Genomic DNA, 7388 nt, shown 5'->3' with positions numbered 1-7388 from the left:
TAACCTGTGTCACAGTCTTTTGGGTATATCCCCAAGAGTGGTATTGTTGGATCAAATGGTAGATCAATGTCTAGCTTTTTAAGTAGCCTCCAAATTTTTTCCAGAGTGGTTGTACTAGTTTACATTCCCACCAACAGTGTAAGAGGGTTCCTTTTTCCCCCGCATCCTCGCCAACACTTGTTGTTGGTGGTGTTGCTGATGATGGCTATTCTAACAGGGGTGAGGTGGAATCTTAGTGTGGTTTTAATTTGCATTTCCTTTATTGCTAGAGATGGTGAGCATTTTTTCCATGTGTTTTTTGGCCATTTGAATTTCTTCTTTTGAGAAAGTTCTGTTTAGTTCACGTGCCCATTTCTTTATTGGTTCATTAGTTTTGGGAGAATTTAGTTTTTTAAGTTCCCTATATATTCTGGTTTTCAGTCCTTTGTCTGATTTGTAGCTGGCAAATATTTTCTCCCACTCTATGGGTGTTCTCTTCAGTTTAGAGACCATTTTTTTTGATGAACAGAAGCTTTTTAGTTTTATGAGGTTCCATTTATCTATGCTATCTCTTAGTTGCTGTGCTGCTGGGGTTTCGTTGAAAAAGTTCTTACCTATACCTACTAACTCCAGAGTATTTCCTACTCTTTCCTGTATCAACTTTAGAGTTTGTGGTCTGGTATTAAGATCCTTGATCCATTTTGAGTTAATCTTGGTATTGGGTGATATACATGGATCTAGTTTCAGTTTTTTGCAGACTGCTGACCAGTTTTCCCAGCAGTTTTTGTTGAAGAGGCTGCTATTTCTCCACCTGATCACTTCTTAAGAGCCCCGACCTCCTAATTTAATCACATTAGTGATTAAATTTCAACACAATATTTGGAGAGATCAAAAAAATCCAAGCCATATCATATGATAAGTTTCTGTTTAACTTTTAGAAAGCTGCCACCAGGTTTTTCAAAATGGCAACACCAGTTTACATTCCCAGCAGCAATGTGACAAGGTTCTGGCTTCCTTGGCAAGCTTGTTACTGTGTTTTTATTGCAGTCATCTAGCAGGTATGCAATAGTATCTCATTGTGGCTTTGATTAACGTTTCCCCTATGATTGATGACGTTGAGTATTTTTATGTGTTTATTAGTCATTTCTATTTCTTCTTTTGCAAGATATCCAATCAGTTTTGTCGAGCTTTGATTTGAACATTTTGTTTTCTAATGATTGCGTTGTAAGAGTTCTTTATATATCCTGGATACAAATTCTTTTTTTTTTTTTTGGTTTAATTTAACTTTTATTCCTTCCACAGAAAACTCTAGAGAAACTTCGAGCCAAAGATACATGCTGGCTGGCTTTCTACAGCCTTTTAAAGCAAAATTATTTATTGTCAATACATTTTTATTTAATAATTTTACAACCAGAATTTGTTACATGCTTTGATTGGTTCACTGCACATCAAGGTCACCTCTAAAGCTGATTTTTCTTCCAAGATGGCCCTCTTTAAAAAAGATGCTTAATCCAGTTTTCCTATCAGCTCTATGTGACAAAAACATAAGAGGTGATCACACCATAACCAAGAAATAGCATACCACTACACACAATTACAAATGCTGCAATGCTACCCATTATTTGGCTGTTATAAAATCTCATTAGCAATGAAGTAGCCATTAGAAAAGTCCTGTGGCTTGCACAGTTATTTCTACTGGGTGATATCATTCCCAACAGGTTGACTGCTAACAAAGTAGCTTATAGAAAACCTGGTGGGAAATTTTTTATCGTTATGTTCACAGTAAATGAGAAAATGCATTCTAAAAGCCTTGATAATGACCACTGGAAACAAATTCTTTATTACATATGTTCTACCAGTTTGAATTTTCTTTTTTTAAATTTTTCTTTGTTTTAATTTTTATCTTTCTGCCTCTGCCTTCCAAGTACCTGAGATTACGGAAAGGCAGCACCATGCCCACTGGAAATATAGATTTTTTTTTTTCAAGTTCCGGGGTTTTGTCTAGGTTTTTTGTTTGTCTAGGTTTTTTGATTTCAGGGCCTCACACTTGCTAAGCAGGCGCTTTACTATGAGAGCCGCTCCACCAGCCCTGGTTTGTGTTAGTTATTTTCGAGAGAGGGTTTCATGAACTATTGCCAGGGCAATAGTTCTTTGAACTGCATCTTCCTGATCTCTGCCTCCTAAGGAGCTAGGATTACAGGCGTGAGCCTCTAGCACCCAGCTGAATTTTCTTTTAATTTCTTTATGTTGCCTTTTGAGACTCAAAAGTATAAATTTTGATGAATCTTAACTTACAGCTTTTTTGCTTTGTGGATTATGCTTTTGATGTTATATCTAAGACCTCTGCTTAATCCAAGTTCAAAATTTTTTGCTAAATTATCATCTAAAAGTTTTATATCGTATATTTAAGTTTATAATCTATTTAAATTAATTATTGTTATAGTGTGAGGTAAGGGTTGAAGTGAATCCTTTTGCATATAGATATCTATTATCCTATTTATTTATTTATTTATTTGTGGTACTGGGGTTTGAACTCAGGGCTTTACCTTTGCTAAGTAGGTGCTCTATTGCTTGAGCCACTCTGCCAGTCCCCCCATTATCTTTTTTGAAAAGACAATTCCTTTCTCATTGAAATGTCTTTGTCAACAGTCAACTGATCATAAATGTAAATGATGTGGTAGTCTGGACTCAATTTGTTTCCACTGATCCTGTCCTTAAGGCAGAAAGAAATATATTACCTTGATTATGGTAATGCTTAACTTTTATAGTAAGTTTTGAGGTTGAGTAGTATAAGATCTTAAACTTGGTTCTTCTTTTTTAAAAAATTATTATTATTATTATTATTATTAATAATAATAATAATAATTATGTTTTGATTATTCTGGAACCTTGCATTTTCATATGAATTTTAGGACAAGCTAGTCAATTTCTACAAAAAAAAAAACCAAAACGCTGGGATGTGATAGGGATTATGCTGAATATATAGATTAGTTTGGGAGAATTGTCATTTTACCATATTGAGTCTCCAATCCATGTGCATGGACTCCTTGCCATTTAATTGAATTTTCTTTAAATTATCTCTGTCATGTTTTATAGTTTCAGCATACAAAAATTGCATATCGTTTTGCTAAATTTAGTCCTAAATGTCTTATTCTTTTTGATATTACTGTGAACAGGATTTTTTTAAAATTCCATTTTCAGATTATTGGTAGCTGGTATAAGGTAGTACAACTAGTTTTTGTTGTACTTAATCTTGTACTGTCAGACCTTGCTAAATTCATTTTACTAATTCTAGTAGTGTGCGTGTCCATGGTTGTGCGTGCGCATGCGTGTGTGTGTTCCTTAGGCTTTTTCTACTTACAGGGCAATGTCATCTGTGAGTAGACAGTTTTCCTCCTCATCTAATCTGGGTGCCTCTTATTTGCTTCCTGTGCCTGACTACACTGGCTGGAACGGCCAGTGATGCCGAGTAGATGAGGTGAAGGTGGACTTCTTTGCTTGGCTCGATTTTAGAGGGAAAGTGTTTCATCTCTCACTGTCACAAATGATGTTGGCAACAGGCCTTTGGTAGATGACTTTTACCACATGGAGGAATTTCCCTCTTATACCTACTTGTTGGGAGTGTCTGTGATGGAGCTAGGTTTTCCAAATGGATTTCTTCTGCATCTGATGCTCATGCGTTCTTTGTTTTCTATTCTACGAAGTTGTATTAATTTTCAAATGTTAAACCAATCTCATATTTTTTGGAGAAATCTCATTTGGTCTTGGTGAATAATCCTTTATATATATATGGATGTTGGTCTGTAGTATTGTATTTTTCTTTCTTGTGATGCCTTGCCTGGCCTCAGTATCGAGGCCACCTAACAGAATGAGTTTTCTGCAAGGTATGGTAAAGGATTGGTTTTATTTTTCTTTTAGCTATCAGACAGCATTCATCATCGAAGTATAGATTTTCTTTGTAGGAAGATGTTTAATCCCTCAATGGATTAGACTGTGCACATTGGTGAAGGCAACCTTACTTACTCTGTCTTCTGGAAACACTCTACCAAACTCCCTAGAAAAAATGCTACATTTTTTAAAACTAATCTTATTAGTCTTAGTTCTCCAGAGAAATAGAACTAATAGGAAATGTATAACTATATGAAAAGGCTTATTATGGGAATTACTTCACTATATGAAATGGAGGCTGAGAAGTCTCATGGTCTTCTGTCTGCAAGCTGGAGACCCCGGAAAGCTGGTCTGAGGCCAAATACCTGAAAACTGAGGTCAGGTTGGGGTGGCTGCTGCTTGTGTGAATCCTGGAGTCTGAAGGCCCAACGTCTTGGAGCGCTACTATCTGAAGTAGGAAAAATGGATGTATTAGCACTAAAGTAAAGGGCTAACTTTCCCTTTATCCAGTTTTTTGTTCTACTCGGGCCCTCAATGGATTAGACTGTGCACATTGGTGAAGGCAATCTTACTTACTTTGTCTTCTGGAAACACTCTACCAAACTCCCTAGAAAAAATGTTTTTACGGCGCTCCAGGTGTCCCTGACACATAAACTTAACCATCTCACCAGTTATAGATCTATTCAGATTTTCTGTTTTCCTGAGTCAGGTTTGGGAATTTGTGTCTTTTTAGAAACTTGTTCAATTCACTTACATTCTATTAACATCTCCAACTATTATTATAAAGTCGTCTATCCTTTCCATTTCTTCTCCTTCCCCTCTCCTTCTTCTTCTTCTTGGTGGTACTGGGGTTTGAACTCAGGACTAGGCAGGCTCTCCATCACTTGAGCCTCACCTCCAGCCCTTTTTGCTCTGGTTATTCTGGAGGTAGGGTCTTGTGTTTTTGCCCAGGCCAGCCTGGACTTTGATCCTCCTATTTTGTGCTTCCCACTGTCACTGGGATGACAGGTGTGCCACAGTACCCAGCCATTGGTTGCAATGGGGGTCTCACAAACTGTTTGCCTGGGCTGGCAAACAGTGGTCTTTCCATCTCAGCTTTCCAAATAGCTAGGATTTCAGGTGTGAGCCACTGGTGCTTGGCTCCTTTCTATTTCTTTAATTTTTATTTTAAATTGTAGTAGTTAAATACTAACATAAGATTTATCATCTTAACCATTTTAAGTGTTACTCGTATTGTGCAATGGATCTCTAGAACTTTCATCTTGTAAAATTGAAACTCTACATCCACTGAGCCACAATCCTCTATTTCCCTCTTTCGCCAGCTACTGGAAACCTCCATCCTGCTTTTTGTTTCTATGGGCTTGACTATGTTAAATGTCTCATATAAATGAAATACAATTTTTGTGACATTTTGGTAGAATGTCTTCCAGGTTTTCCCACATTGTGGAATATGACAAGATCTGTTTAAAGGGTGGATGATACTCTACATTTTCTTTATCCATCCCTCTGATGATCAATATTGGGTCTGTTTCCATCTCTTTCTGCAAGAATATCCTTCTTTTTAAATTTGTTACTTATTTTTGCTTCAGACATTTTGGGGCTCTGTTGTTAGGTATGTGTACGGTTATATATTTAACTAAGTTGATCCTTTTAGTCATTATGAAATATCCTTCTTTATTTCTAGTTAAATTTCTTTCTTTTTTTCTCTTTTTGGTGGTAATGGGATTTGAACTCAGAGCCTCATGCTTGCTAGGCAGGCACTCTACTACTTAAGCCATATCCCCAGCCCTCATTTCTTGTTTTGAAATGTATTTGTGTGTGTGTGTGTGTGTGTGTGTGTGTGTGTGTGTATGTGGTGTTGGAGTTCGAACCCAGATTCTCGAACATGCAAAGCAAGCATTGCCCCACTGAGCTGTACCCTAGCTTCTGATTAATACAGTCACCCAGCTCTATTATTACGTCTACTCTTTCTTGGCATATCTTTTTCTATGCTTTTACTTTCAGCCTATTAGTGTCTTTGAATCTAAAGCATGTTTCTTGTATAGAGTGTATTTATTGAATCTTGTTTTAGTAAAAGGCAAAAGAGTTTTATGATCTGAAGAGAGACCAGAGTGTGGGTCTTGTTTTATTTTTTGAACCTGGTCTGATAATCTCTATCTTATTATTGAAGTGTTTTGTGCATTCATATTTAATATAATTATTGATACAGTTGGATTTATGTCTTTCATATTACTCTGTGTCCCATGCTTTTTCTTTCTGCTTTTAATCCTTTTCTACATTCTTTAGGGTTAAATCAATGTTCTGGTTATTACAATATGCTTCTTACACAGCCAATTTCAGATTAATTAACTCATGTAAAATGCAGAATCTTCCTCCCCTCCTTTATGCTACTTGCCATATGTATTACACATATGTGTGCATGTCTGCTATAAGCCTAACAACACACTGTTCTAGCTATTGTTTTCTGCACGTATATCTTTTTAAAGAAAGAAAAAAACTAAATAAACTGTTCAGATGCTTTTTATTTTTCCTCTATGAACGCAAGTGTGATGATATTTTCTTTCAGACTAGAGGACTTCCCTTAGTGTGTCTTATAAGGCAGGTCTGCCACAACAAACTGCTTGTTTGAGGGTGTCTCCATTTCACTTTGGGGTGATATTTTTAGAGGATGTAGAACTCTTAGCTAACAGTGGTTTCCTTCAACACTCTAAGTATCTCTCTCTCTCTCTCTCTCTCTCTCTCTCTCTCTCTCTCTCTCTCTCTCTCTCGGTGGGACTGGAGTTTGAACTCAGGCCTTCACACTTGCAAAGCAGGTGCTCTATCGCTTGAGCCACACCTCCAGTCCATTTTGCTCTGCTTGTTTTAGAGATGAGGGGTTTCAAGAACTGTTTGCCTGAGCTGGCCTTGAATGGTGATCCTCCTGATCTCAGCCCCCCAAGTAGCTGGGATTGCAGGTGTGAGCCGCTGGCACCTGGCTTAACTACACCTCTTGACTGTGCCTGGGCCCCCACTGCTTCTGATAAGAAGGCAGCCCCTGAGAATGTCATTTCTCTTTTGCTGCCTTCAAGATTCTCTGACTTTTCACAGTATGAGTATGGCAGGTCTAAGGTGGACCTGCCTTTTGTATTTATGCTACTGTTACTCACTGAACTTGGAGAATATGTCATGGTTTTCATCAAATTTGGGAATTTTGCCATTATTTCTTCATAGCTTCCCCTCCCCTCCCCTCCGTCTCTGGTTCTCATACGTTGATATATTAAATATCCTCCCACATGGCTTCAAAGCACTGTTCATTTTTCCCCATTTTCTTCAGACTGGATCATTTCTGTTGCTCTGTCTTTAGATTTGTTGAATACTTCTTTGGCTGATTTCAGAGGTGGGAGTAAGCTGCTCATGAATTTTTTTCTTTCAGTTTTAAAAAATATTTATTTTTGTCAGTATTCTCTATTTCCTGAATCTTTTAATATTTTGAAAGACAACTAGCTACCTTTAATTTAAAAAAACCGCATATTTGCTATAGC

General features: G+C 37.2%; 1 non-coding gene across 1 annotated transcript; it reads right to left on the bottom strand.

Annotated features, from left to right (window-relative positions):
- Nucleotides 1-1682: 1682 nt before the first annotated feature.
- On the bottom strand, nucleotides 1683-1802 carry LOC141422255 (small nucleolar RNA SNORA32). The gene has a single exon (XR_012446853.1). It is a non-coding gene; the product is annotated as a small nucleolar RNA SNORA32 (small nucleolar RNA).
- Between the last annotated feature and the right edge of the window lie 5586 nt (nucleotides 1803-7388).

Source organism: Castor canadensis, chromosome 3 (genome assembly GCF_047511655.1).
Source record: "Castor canadensis chromosome 3, mCasCan1.hap1v2, whole genome shotgun sequence".
Classification (NCBI taxonomy): Eukaryota; Metazoa; Chordata; class Mammalia; order Rodentia; family Castoridae; genus Castor; species Castor canadensis.
Note: the sequence above shows the minus strand (reverse complement) of the source record. Positions and strands in the feature narration are given on the sequence as shown.